We start from the raw sequence: 13987 nt of genomic DNA, 5'->3' as shown, positions 1-13987 counted from the left end.
ATTGAGGAAGGTTAGGCACCCATTTTCTTCTAATTGCATCGCAAACTTGACGTTCTCACATATGCCGTTCAGTTGGTTGAGAAATTCTTTTATGATGTCCTCACTGTTTGGCCAGACCTCGAAAGTATTGTCCGAGTACCAATAAAAGACCTTCAGTTTAAGGCGTGCTTTTTCCAAGACGATATCAAAGTATTCAGTGTACAGGTCGGGATACGTGGTGCGAGTGAGGATCCCGTAGCGATTCCGTCCGTCTCTTGGTAAAACTTGCCCCCACACTGGAAATACGTGGTCGTGAGGGCACAGTAGAATAATTCCACTGTGTCTTCATCGAAATGATTCTCGAGTAGTTTCAAGGAGCCCTCTAGCGGTACCCTCATGAAGAGAGATGTGACGCCAAAGCTGACCGTAATATCATTGTTTGGGGAGAAGGACCCTACAACAGCTGTGACTAGGAAGACCAATTGGTCTTCTCAAGAACTCAGGTCTGGACAGGACCTGGTGAAAAGGTTTTACCCCAGAGCTCGGGTTCCACCACGTTTATACTGGCTACCCAAGATACACGAGAGGAAGGTACCACTACGCCTGATAGTATACACGATAATTCTCCTACATATGGTGTAGCCAAACACCTGGCACAACTACTCAAACTTCTTGTGCGCGAATCTCCTCACCACATCAAGAATTCCACGGAGTTTGTTAAGACACTCGAGGAGTGATGTCTTTGATGTCGCATCCCTTTTCGTGAGGGTACCAGTACAGGACTCCTTGAAACTACTTGAGAATCATTTTAACGAAGACACAGTGGAATTATTCCACCGTGGACTCACAACTGAGTATTTCCAGTCTTACCGACAGGCTGATGAAATCGCTACGGGATCCCCACTGGTGCCACATATCACCGATGTGTACACGGAATACTTCAAAGACATTGCTTCGGAAACAGTGTGCTTTAAACCCGAGGTCCTTTATAGGTATGTGGATGATACTTTCTCAGCCTGGTCACACAGGGAGGAGCCCTAAAAAAATTTCTCAACTATCTGAACAGCATACACCAGAACATCAAGTTCATAATGTAATCAGATGAAAATGGGTGCTTACCCTTCCTCGACATCCTAATAAAGAAGAAAATGGATGACACACAGAGACTTGTACCTCAATATCAATAGCTGCAATCACCCAGCGCAATGGAAATCCGTGCCCACTACCCTTGTCCACAGAGCTCACAATATATGCGACAAAGACAGTCTAGCTACTGAGATGCAGCACCTGAAGAAAACCTTCCAGAAGACTGGCTACACTGAAACACAGACTAGAAGCACTCTCAAGAAGAGCAAGAAGAAGGAGGACCTTGAGGAAGAAGAGGATGACAATGCCCTGGCATTCCTCCCATACGCGGGGCCACCCGTGGCAAAGATTGTCAGGGTACTGGAGACGAACAAAATCAGAGCCGTCTTCTGTCTTCGAGCAAAAACCAGGAATATGTTGCACTCGATGAAGCGCAGCTTGGGTCTAAGCACATCAGGTGTCTACAGCATTTCCTGTGAATGTGGAAAACAATATATTGGGCAGATGCAGTGTTGCATCACACAATATGTCTCTGAACACTTGAGAAGCCTTTGCCTCAGACAAAAGGAAAAATCCGTGGTAGCAGAGCACAGCCTCAGTGAAGAACACACGTTTCAATTTGAACAAACTGAGACGCTGTATATAGCAAAAGGTTTCTGAGACTCTATTATTAAACAGACATTGGAGCTATGAGCCAATGATAACCTGGTCAACTGGGTTAGCAGCTTCCAACTCAGCACCACATGGGACAAGACATTAGCAAGAATACAATGAGAGCACACTGATGGAGGCAGGATGCCGAGATCTGACACCTGCGGCTGCCCCCTACAATGCGCCGCCATGCTGATTCTGCTCACACCTGAGTGGTCCAACCAGTGCCAATGATACAGAGAAGCCCGTGGTCCAGCAGCTATAAAGGCCTAGTTGAGATGTGAACTGGACACTTTGCCTGAAGATGGCAAGTAAGAAACTTGCAGAAACATTGCTGGAGAATGACGCATTGACTCGGCAGTCAACCCAAGAGATTTTATCATCAGGATTTGCTGAGAAACCCTGCGTTCTCATATAATTATGTCAGTCATTAAAATATGCTGTACAAAATATAATTTTTAACTTTCCTAGAATCCCAAGAACATATCATCAAAATGTGTTACGGTTTCCTTGATTCATTTCTGAAATACAGCTTTTCCCCTCGTTACCCAAATATCCATCCTATATTTAATATTTCTTAATTATCTTTTCATACTTACTATTTCCAGATTTTTCAAATTTTTTTCATGAAACGTATTGTAGATACTGTGTGTTGATGCGCACACGTTATCAACTGCAGTACTAGTAACCACTTCATCTCCTTCCAGTGAAACATTTATCATCTAGTTAAGAGCTGCCTACAAGGAGAAAAGTATTGCTTCTCAGTCTGGGAGTAAATAATACGTTATTTTGCTAATTTCTTCATATGTGGGTACACATTCTCAATGTAATTTCTGAATAGTGGAACCATTGGGAAAAAAGCCAATGGAGCCAAGTTCTGTTATGCAAGATGATATTTATTGCACCATGTATGTATATGACATTACTGGCAAGTTTCAACTGTGACAATCACACTACACACATCGACAGTGTAAATGCATTTGAAAATGGCCACAATAAATGTCATCTCGTGTAGTAGAATTTGTCAGCCTAAGATGGTTTTTCTAAATATGGTTGTTCACTGAGAAATTTTATTTTGCATTTTTTTGACTGCTACAGAAAGATGTGGCATGACTGTTGTTTTGAAATGGTTGGTCTGGTAATCCCATTGGACATACTGATAGATCAATCAACATGATTATATGTATGTCGGGAATTATGCATTCATTCGTTGAGGTCACTAGGTGTGGTGGGGATGGATAGGTCTGCAGCCAGCAGGTCACACAGCAAAACACCGGACTGCCATGGCTTTCACTTGTCACCATCAACCAGTGTTTACAGCAAACTCTCTGGTGTGTCTATTCATGATGCTGCTCTACATGGTTTCCTCCTTGACTGTGATTTGTTCTTGTTACCTACTGTCTACATTTTGACTAGCATACAGACTTGCTTGTCAGACTAATGCAGTACTGTCTTCACTCATTGCTCAATTGAAGCTGCGCTTTCAGTGAATAGACCCGAGAGTCTGATTCATCTTTGAGTGCTTTCCAGTCTAATCTACAAACAGTGTTCTCCTGCACTGACATGTGAATCATTCAATAAACTTCCAGAGTACTGTATCAGCCAAGAGTAGAAAATGCAAGATTATGTTTTGTTGTGGAAAATCGTATGCAGAAACAGTAATCTGTGAAATGGTGATTAGAGTACCACTCAACAGGGAAGTGTGTGTTCAAGCATTACAGCAATCAGATCCTCCTTCTTTAACTGAAGTTTTGCATAGAGTTCTCAAGCAGCTCAGGCTTCCATTTTCACAGACTGAGAGATATCAGAACTATTATCTTGATCGGCAACTATGGCTCCCTCTCAATTGACCAAGACTCAAACCCAGTGTTTAATGGCTTTTACAGCCGGCCTCAGTAAAAATGTTGGAGATTGCTCAGTTGCCCAGATTGTTTTTCATTACATGCTGGATGTAATTGTCCCCATTATAACGATGTCTGTCAACAATGTTTTCATCATTGTTGAATCGGAGATGTTTGTCAGAGCTGGCCATGTATTTGAGGGTGCCAATGCAAATAAACAACACCCAAGAGTCAAGGGGAGGATCTCACCATCTTATACTATCAGCATCGGCTTGCTTATTAAATGGAGGGCGTCTCTATCCTTAAAACCAGGTAGTTCTGGAATCAATCTCTAACCAAGTGACTAGCACCATTCCTTTCATTGTGGTAGCAGAACCCCTAGTGGAAAATAGATGCATGTACAGCCTTCGGATTTTCTGTCCAGTACTTGATCCAGGGAATTCAGAATGCTATTCCAAAGTGGAGTCCTTGTGTCTCCAGGATGCTCCCTTTTTCACTCCAGAACAGACAATAAGTTTTAATTTTTTCACCCACTTTGCATTAGAAGAGTCAGCAGTACTGAAATTTTTCAAAGCCTGTACTTTTATGGATGGATGGTCTTAAGCCAATGTCAAATAATGTGGCAACTATTTTCCATATTTCTGTACCAATGGATGTCAAGAACAAGCTGGTTTTTATGGACAAGGTTATATATTATTCTGAATTTAACTGCCAAATTGCAACGATAGCCCACCCACTGAATCAGTCGCGGAGAAAAGGAGAATTCTCTATTGAAGGGGCCATATGAACTCTTCTCACTGATAATGGACAACATTTTGCATCCACTGATTTTCAGTGATTTTGCACCTGGAATGGAAGTTTCACCTCCCTTTAGTCAAACATTTTATGTGAACATTTAAAGCACAGATGGAAAAACCATTGACATTCATTTTTCCTCTTATCAGGTGGCACTAATCCATGATTGAATCCCAGGGGAAGTTTTGTATGGATGCTCTCATCATTCCTTGTTATATCTGCTGCAGCCACCATCAGTGCAAGAAGAAGAAGAAGAAGAAGAAGAAGAAGAAGAAGCTAAATCTTTTAAGTTTGGTATCCCCATCTGGGCGTGCACATTTGGGCATATGAGGCATCCTTCACTGGCACTGGAAGCAATGCAATTTGCTCCATCCAGGGAAAATCCTGCCTCCAGATCTGTCATACCAGTAGGAGCAGTCTTCTTGAACCACCCCAAGGACCAAAAGCAGCAGACATGGAGTTCAGAATGATGTCCCAGGCAGTGAGGACCAGGCTTTCCTAGTTCTCCAACTGTGCCCATCGCCCCTATTGATCTGGATCTGGATCAGTTTGCACTGAGTCTGATGTCCCACCCACCAGGCATTAGAGTGGCCTCTCTACAGTCGCCAGCACCCAAAGCCACACCCTAGCCTTCACAGTAGGCTACACTGTGGACATCTCATCATCCCCAGCTCTGATCAGGATAGTTCTGGGGGAGGGATCTTGTAAAGCCACTAGAAATATTGATGGATCAATTATTGATATACTTATGGCAATGGCAAACCACCTCCGCTAGGACCTTGCCTAGTTGGTGGTGTGTGTCTCCCGCATCGTCCCCTACGCTCCTCGAAGTATGGGACCTCATCATCATGATCATGCATACATCTGACGAGATTTCTAGGCATGCCATGGAAGGATACACCACCACCACCACCACCACCACCAGAGCAATGCCAGAATACCCATAGTAGGTTTAAGGGCTCTCATGGATTTTCATGGCTCTCACTTATCACATGCAGCTGATATTTACCACAAGCTCTCTGGTTTAGCTATTGATGATGACCATATGCAGTGTGGTTTTTTCCTGGACTTATTGTTACAGACCATCAATGTTTTGGTTAGTTGACAAACTTGCCTGTCCACCTAATGTCGTACTCCTTCACTAATTGCACGACCAAAAGTTGTGTTTTCAGTGAAGAGAGCAATGTAACTTGAGTACACTGATTGCTTTGGTTTATATCCAAGTGCTTCCTAGTGTTCTTCTGGACTAACATGTGAGTCACTGAACAAACGGCCAGAGTACTGTATTGACCAAAAGGTATCCACCTCTAAAAGTCTTTGGTTGGTTGGTTGATTGATTGGAGGAGGGGACCAAATAGGAAGGTCATCAGTCCCATGATCTAAGGTGGCAGAAACCAAGGTAGCAACAACACAAATAGCACAGTTCAGTCAAACAGAAGGAAAAATGTCCAAATAAAGAAGAAAAGGAACTTTGGAGCAGCAGGAAGAGGAAAGAACAGGAGGGGGATGGGGGAAAACAGTGAGAATAAGGGCACCCCAGAAACACTACACATGTTGGGACACCAGTACCACCACACCACAGCATGATCATGACACAACGGGGACAACACCAGGGAAAGAAGACATAAGAAAAGGGTAAACAAAATGGCACCAAAGACCAGACAAAATGTTGGATAAAAGGGGGGGGGGGGGGGATTACCCAGCCAGTGAGGAGGCAGGGGTAAGGCCTCCATAACCAATGTCAACACTAACTGAGGGATTTCAATTCCAGAGGGAAATTCAAGGACTTAAACCTGGGAGGCCAAACCACTTTCGCAAAGAAAACCAAGAACAGACGTAACCATGCACAGATCATCTGTTAACATCCGGACAAGGAAGATGGGAGTGCATATTTAGTAAGAAGGGCCAAAAGGCAGGGGCAGCCCCGCAAAATATGAATCACTGTGGGACGGGCCTGCAACTACAAAGGGGCGCAGCTCATAGCAGAGTGAAAAACTACCACAAATCTGCACCTGCAGGGGTCGTGGAGAACCTTGGGTAGGTAGTAGCCCCCCAGCCCCAGCCAGATGATCAGCACATTCATGAGATGCCTACATGGCCGGGAATCTATAGGAAATCAACCAAATAAGCAGCATTGCCAAGACTGGTGAGTAGGTCATGGCTAGCAGAGACTGAGGGATAGCAGAAGAAACAGCAAGTGACTCATTGAGTCTGTACATAACAAAACTCTGTAAAGCAGAGGGCCCAATAGATGGCCATCAGTTCTGCAGGTAACATCCCACACTTGGCAGGCAAGAGGTGGTGTTCTGCCAACATAAGACATGAAGGTATATCCCTCATGATCATCGGATTTAGAGTCGTTGCTGTAAAAAGACAATTGCATCCTGAAACTCCTGTAAGAGTGGGCAGAACAAACAAGAGAACACCATTGGAGCGATAGAGCCTTTCAGACCGTGGAAGAGATCTGGGGTCAGGGAATTAACCTACAGGGGGTGGTTGGGAGAGAACATGTGGAAGAGGTGGAAGTCATGGTGGAGAGACGCGAGGTGGAGCCCAACCAGTAAATTCACCCGAGGATGGGCAGCATGCTGACAACATCCTGAAGCCCTGAAAAGAATAGAATGAGAGGGGTGAGCAGGGGAAGAGTGGATAGTGAAGGCATAGGAATCCATGAGCTAGGACTGCCAAACTGAGAGGAGAAGGATCCCAGCAGACATTGAGTTTATGAAAACTACCAACCTTCAGATGATGGATATGGGGCAGCAAAGTAAGCTTATAGTCAAAAAGAAGATGTGAGAAACGGAACTGGGGGACCATGGTCAGTTATTGGGCATAGAGGTAAAGCTGCAGATCAGGATGCACCGTGGTAATTGAAAACTGTGTGAGAGTTTCCACATGGAAGTTCACTGGATGACCCCCTGCAGCTGTTGTTCCACAGAGGCCACCAAGTGGAAGCTAGCCCATATACAGAAATCATCTACATGCAGAGGCCACAAGTCTGTTAATGTTGTTGTTGTTGTTGTTGTTGTTGTTGTTGTTGTGGTCTTCAGTCCTGAGACTGGTTTGATGCAGCTCTCCATGCTACTCTATCCTGTGCAAGCTTCTTCATCTCCCAGTACCTACTGCAACCTACATCCTTCTGAATCTGCTTAGTGTATTCATCTCTTGGTCTCCCCCTACGATTTTTACCCTCCACGCTGCCCTCCAATACTAAATTGGTGATCCCTTGATGCCTCAGAACATGTCCTACCAACCGATCCCTTCTTCTGGTCAAGTTGTGCCACAAACTTCTCTTCTCCCCAATCCTATTCAATACTTCCTCATTAGTTATGTGATCTACCCATCTAATCTTCAGCATTCTTCTGTAGCACCACATTTCGAAAGCTTCTATTCTCTTCTTGTCCAAACTATTTACCGTCCATGTTTCACTTCCATACATGGCTACACTCCATACAAATACTTTCAGAAATGACTTCCGGACACTTAAATCTATACTCGATGTTAACAAATTTCTCTTCTTCAGAAACGCTTTCCTTGCCATTGCCAGTCTACATTTTATATCCTCTCTACTTCGACATTCATCAGTTATTTTGCTCCCCAAAAAGCAAAACTCCTTTACTACTTTAAGTGTCTCATTTCCTAATATAATTCCCTCAACATCACCCGACTTAATCCAACTATATTCCATTGTCCTCGTTTTGCTTTTGTTGATGTTAATCTTATATCCTCCTTTCAAGACACTGTCCATTCCATTCAACTGCTCTTCCAGGTCCTTTGCTGTCTCTGACAGAATTACAATGTCATCGGCAAACCTCAAAGTTTTTATTTCTTCTCCATGGATTTTAATACCTACTCCGAATTTTTCTTTTGTTTCCTTTACAGATTGAATAACATCGGGGAGAGGCTACAACCCTGTCTTACTCCCTTCCCAACCACTGCTTCCCTTTCATGTCCCTCGACTCCTATAACTGCCATCTGGGTTCTGTGCAAATTGTAAATAGCCTTTCGCTCCCTGTATTTTACCCCTGCCACCTTTAGAATTTGAAAGAGAGTATTCCAGTCAACATTGTCAAAAGCTTACTCTAAGTCTACAAATGCTAGAAACATAGGTTTGCCTTTCCTTAATCCATTTTATAAGATAAGTCATAGGGTCAGTATTGCCTCACGTGTTCCAACATTTCTGCGGAATCCAAACTGATCTTCGCCGAGGTCGGCTTCTACCAGTGTTTCCATTTGTCTGTAAAGAATTCGTGTTAGTATTTTGCAGCTGTGACTTATTAAACTGATAGTTCGATAATTTTCACATCTGTCAACACCTGCTTTCTTTGGGATTGGAATTATTATATTCTTCTTGAAGTCTGAGGGTATCTCGCCTGTCTCATACATCTTTCTCACCAGATGGTAGAGTTTTGTCAGGACTGGCTCTCCCAAGGCCGTCAGTAGTTCTAATGGAATGTTGTCTACTCCGGGGCCTTGTTTCGACTCAGGTCTTTCAGTGCTCTGTCAAACTCTTCACGCAGTATCGTATCTCCCATTTCATCTTCATCTACATCCTCTTCCATTTCCATAATATTGTCCTCAAGTACATCGCCCTTGTATAGACCCTCTATATACTCCTTCCACCTTTCTGCTTTCCCTTCTTTGCTTAGAACTGGGTTTCCATCTGAGCTCTTGATGTTCATACAAGTGGTTCTCTTATCTCCAAAGGTCTCTTTAATTTTCCTGTAGGCAGTATCTATCTTACCCCTAGTGAGATAAGCCTCTACATCCTTACATTTGTCCTCTAGCCATCCCTGCTTAGCCATTTTGCACTTCCTGTCGATCTCATTTTTGAGACGTTTGTATTCCTTTTTGCCTACTTCATTAACTGCATTTTTATATTTTCTCCTTTCATCAATTAAATTCAATATTTCTTCTGTTACCCAAGGATTTCTACTAGCCCTGGTCTTTTTACCTACTTGATCCTCTGCTGCCTTCACTACTTCATGCCTCAAAGCTACACATTCTTCTTCTGCTATATTTCTTTCCCCCATTCCTGTCAATTGTTCCCTTATGGTCTTCCTAAAACTCTGTACAACCTCTGGTTTAGTCAGTTTATTCAGGTCCCATCTCCTTAAATTCCCACCTTTTTGCAGTTTCTTCAGTTTTAATCTACAGTTCATAGCCAACAGATTGTGGTCAGATTCCACATCTGCCCCTGGAAATGTCTTACAATTTAAAACCTGGTTCCTAAATCTCTGTCTTACCATTATATAATCTATCTGATACCTTTTAGTATCTCCAGGGTTCTTCCATGTATACAACCTTCTATCATGATTCTTAAACCAAGTGTTAGCTATGATTAAGTTGTGCTCTGTGCAAAATTCTTTCATTTCTTAGCCCCAATCCATATTCACCTACTACGTTTCCTTCTCTCCCTTTTCCTACACTCGAATTCCAGTCACCCATGACTATTAAATTTTCGTCTCCCTTCACTATCTGAATAATTTCTTTTATATCATCATACATTTCATCAATTTCTTCATCATCTGCAGAGCTAGTTGGCATATAAACTTGTATAACTGTAGTACACGTGGGCTTCGTGTCTATCTTGGCCACAATAATGCGTTCACTATGCTGTTTGTAGTAGCTTACTCGCATTCCTATTTTCCTATTCATTATTAAACCTACTCCTGCATTACCCCTATTTGACTTTGTGTTTATAACCCTGTAGTCACCTGACCAGAAGTCTTGTTCCTCCTGCCACCGAACTTCACTAATTCCCACTATATCTAACTTTAACCTATTCATTTCCCTTTTTAAATTTTCTAACCTACCTGCCCGATTAAGGGATCTGACATTCCACGCTCCGATCCGTAGGACGCCAGTTTTCTTTCTCCTGATAACAACATTCTCTTGAGTAGTCCCCGCCTGGAGATCCGAATGGGGGACTATTTTACCTCCGGAATATTTTACCCAAGAGGACGCCATCATCATTTAATCATACAGTAAAGCTGCATGCCCTCGGGAAAAATTACGGCCATAGCTTCCCCTTGCTTTCAGCCGTTCGCCGTACAAGCACAGCAAGGCCGTTTTGGTTATTGTTACAAGGCCAGATCAGTCAATCATCCAGACTGTTGCCCTTGCAGCTATTGAAAAGGCTGCTGGCCCTCTTCAGGAACCACACATTTGGGTGGGGATGAGAAAAAAGTATGACTTAATACAGAGCCCTGTGGAATGTCATTCTCATGGGTCTGTGGGGGCTGACAACAGTGCCAACCTGAACTCTCATTCATAGGTCAAGGAGGGCACGGCATGGAGGGAGAGCAGGCTTTTGCAAGATCCGGAACTGAAAGAGAGTGAGTGACCTTGGGGCACATGGACTGTGGGTCTTACGGCCAAGTTGTGGTACCAGACTTTCACCATGGGAGACACCTTGGGGAGGGGTCCAAGGAGGGAGCCCCATCACTGGTGGGTGCTGAGAGGGACACTACTCTGGCAGGGGAGGGGGCGGCAGCACTTGAAGGCAAGGGCGTGGGAACCACAGGGGAGGGGAAGTGGAGAGGGGAATGAGACTGGGGTAAGGAGGAGGGAGGAGGGGCAGAGGATGTAACAGAGGCAGAGTTAGATGTCATCAACACAGGGTGAAGTCTATCATATCTCAGATGAGCCTCGTTGTAGAATAAACAATCAAGGGCCTTATACTGCTGTGTCTTCTTTTCTTTCTTATAAAGCAGGCAATCTGTCGAGCATGGAGAGTGACAGTCATGACAATTGACACACACAGAAAACAGGGACTCCGCTCATGGAGTGGATGTACACATTCACCAGATAGAGAGTCCACCGCACAATGGGAAGACAAACCCAAAACGCAAGCACCGAAAATGTCTATTCGGTGGTGGAACATACAGTTTCACATCACACTGATAACTCATAACCTTGACCTTCTCCAGGAGTGTAACTCCCTCAGATGCCAATCTAAAGGTGCTGGTATCGGTGCGACTGTCTTTACAACTTTTCTGGACATTCTGAACAAAATGCTTCTTCGTTCCAGATTGGCTTGGAGTTCCTCATCAGCTTGAAGGATGGGATCCCTACAACAAATGATTTTGAACCATATTCAAAGACTGATGAAGAGTAATGGTCACTGGGGCATCGCCAAGATGGTCCAAGCATGAAGGGCTGCAGATTGGGTAGCAGAAGCAGTTTTGATCATCAGTGAATCCTATGGTATCTTACTGAGAGACTCTACTCTGCCAAACTTGTCTTCAATATTTTCCACAAAAAATAATGGCTTGGTGGCAGTGAAAGTGTCCCTGTGAGCCTTGTGAAGACCAGGTAGCAGGGAAAGTGTTTCATCCGAAGCCGGCGAGCCTGGCTCTCCCCTCGGAGTGTAGCCAGGGAAGGGAAGGCTGCAGCATTATAAAAAGCAGCATTAAACGATCCATTACCGGCTGAAGAGATGGCCGTAGAAGAATGGCCAATTTTTTGGAGATTAATATGTTTCATAGGCTTAGCATCCACTTTATTATACCATCCACTTTGATAAGGGGCTCTCCTCATGGGTGCCTCTAAGCCATAGCAAGGGCCATTTGGCATGGCAGCCATTGCCAGGATTTCCAACGTCCCCGAATGACAAGCAATCACTCCTAGGCATACATGAAGAGGCATCAGCTCAAGTACCAGAAGTGTGATCTCTATGTTGTCAGGGGGCTCAGCCAGATGGGTGCATATCGGCGCCACTACACAGACTGGTTACATGTGCTGGTGACCTAGCAGGGTGGAAGGGGCCGATGATGGCTAAGAAAGAAGGGAAGGAGGGGGGTGGGGGAGGAATCCACACTGTAGATGCCAGGGAGGTCTTCTTTGAACGGATGACACTAAGGGGAGAAAATTTAGAAGTGGAATTCAAACCCAAATGGAGGAACAAAACCCCAAAAAGGAAGGATGAAAAGTATAAGGCTAGGGGAATGAAACCAGAAGCAATACAAGAAACCAGGTGGATAGCCAAGTCGACATATCTACATCTACATCTACATCTACATGGATACTCTGCAAATCTCATTTAAGTGCCTGGCAGAGGGTTCATCAAACCACCTTCACAATTCTTTATTATCCAATCTTATATAGGGCGCAGAAAGAACAAATATCTATATCTTATGGTGATCATTTCTCCCTATGTAGGTCAGTGTCAACAACATATTTTTGCATTTGGAGGAGAAAGTTGGTGATTGGAATTTGTTGAGAAGATTTTGTCACAACGAAAAATGCCTTTCTTTTAATGATGTTCAGCCCGAATCCTGTATCATTTCAGTGACACTCTTTCCACATTTCGCGATAATACAAAACATGCTGCCCTTCTTTGAACTTTTCCAATGTACTCCACCAGTCCTATGTGGTAAGGATCCCACACCATGCAGCAATATTCTAAAAGAGGATGGACAAACGTAGTGTAGGTAGTCCCTCAGTAGATCTGTTACATTAAGTATTCTGCCAATAAAATTAAGCCTTTGGTTAGCCTTCCACCACAACATTTTCTTTGTGTTCCTTCCAATTTGAGTTGTTCGTAATTATAATTTCTAGGTATTTAGTTGAATTTACGGCCTTTAGATTTGACTGATTTATCGACATAAGTAAGAACACCGAGAGAGGGGATGGAGGGGGCATAGGGAAGGGAAAAGGAAAGGAAGGAAGGGGCATGAGGAAGGAAATGCAGCCCGAGAAGGAAGAATTGGTGGGCTGCAATAGCTTGGGGACCCGTGAGTGTCATGCATGAATTCACATAAAACCGTGAGACACCTTGGGGGAGAAGTCTCTTGTTTTGCGTATTTCCGCAGGAGTCAGGAACTATTACTGTTTGTGATTTATTTTTATATAATTTGTGTTTAGTAAAATGTGTATTGTTAAAGAAGCAAACTTACAGCAGGTGGATTATTACAAGACCAGCTGTAAAATCGAATGTTTGTGTATGGACACATTTTTTGCAGAAAGGGTCTTACCAGTAACGTGAAATGTACATGTACATTAGAATATCTCTTAGGTCACTAAATAGTGTGCCTCTGTAGAGTGTAATCCTGCCTGCTGTGATACTTGTAATAGAATATTAAAATGTTGTATGTGATTGAAAGCTGCTCCCCCCCTTGAGCTAACTTGTAAACAGCCATTTACTTGACATATTTCCTGGCAGACTTGAATGTGTAGTAGCATTACCTATCTATTTATAAACCCATCTGTAAACCAAGTTAAAGTAGGCATATCACTTATAACTAAAGAACCATTTCCCACCTTTCAGTCCTCTCTCTCTCTCTCTCTCTCTCTCTCTCTCTCTCTCTCTCTCTCTCTCTCTCTCTCCTTTTTTTTTAATGAGTATTTGTTAACAATGACCAAACAAAGGCAGACAAAATGTGTAAATACCATGTAACAGAAGATTTACAGCCACGCACTAAGCTGACAGTCTCACTAGCTTTTGGTGTCAGATGTTCCTTTGTCCACTGAAAGAGACAAGAAATGTGCTCCTTGTCCATTGAAAGAGAGAGAAAAGGGTTAAGACAAATTGGAGCATCACTGTGAAAGTTTTGAGAATTTATAAGGTTGTCACTTGTGGTTGCAGTTCCAAGAAACATATTACAGTAGCAGCATCCAGAATAACCGGGATA

The 13987-nt window shown here is 43.4% G+C and overlaps 1 protein-coding gene across 1 annotated transcript in view; it reads left to right on the top strand.

The window, feature by feature from the left end:
- LOC126183333 (divergent protein kinase domain 2A) overlaps nucleotides 1-13987 on the top strand; it is a 98114-nt gene that overhangs the window by 51464 nt on the left and 32663 nt on the right. The window lies entirely within an intron of this gene.

Source organism: Schistocerca cancellata, chromosome 1, assembly GCF_023864275.1.
Source record: "Schistocerca cancellata isolate TAMUIC-IGC-003103 chromosome 1, iqSchCanc2.1, whole genome shotgun sequence".
Lineage (NCBI taxonomy): Eukaryota > Metazoa > Arthropoda > Insecta > Orthoptera > Acrididae > Schistocerca > Schistocerca cancellata.
The sequence above is the reverse complement of the archived record's forward strand: the minus strand, read 5'-3'. Positions and strand labels throughout refer to the sequence as shown.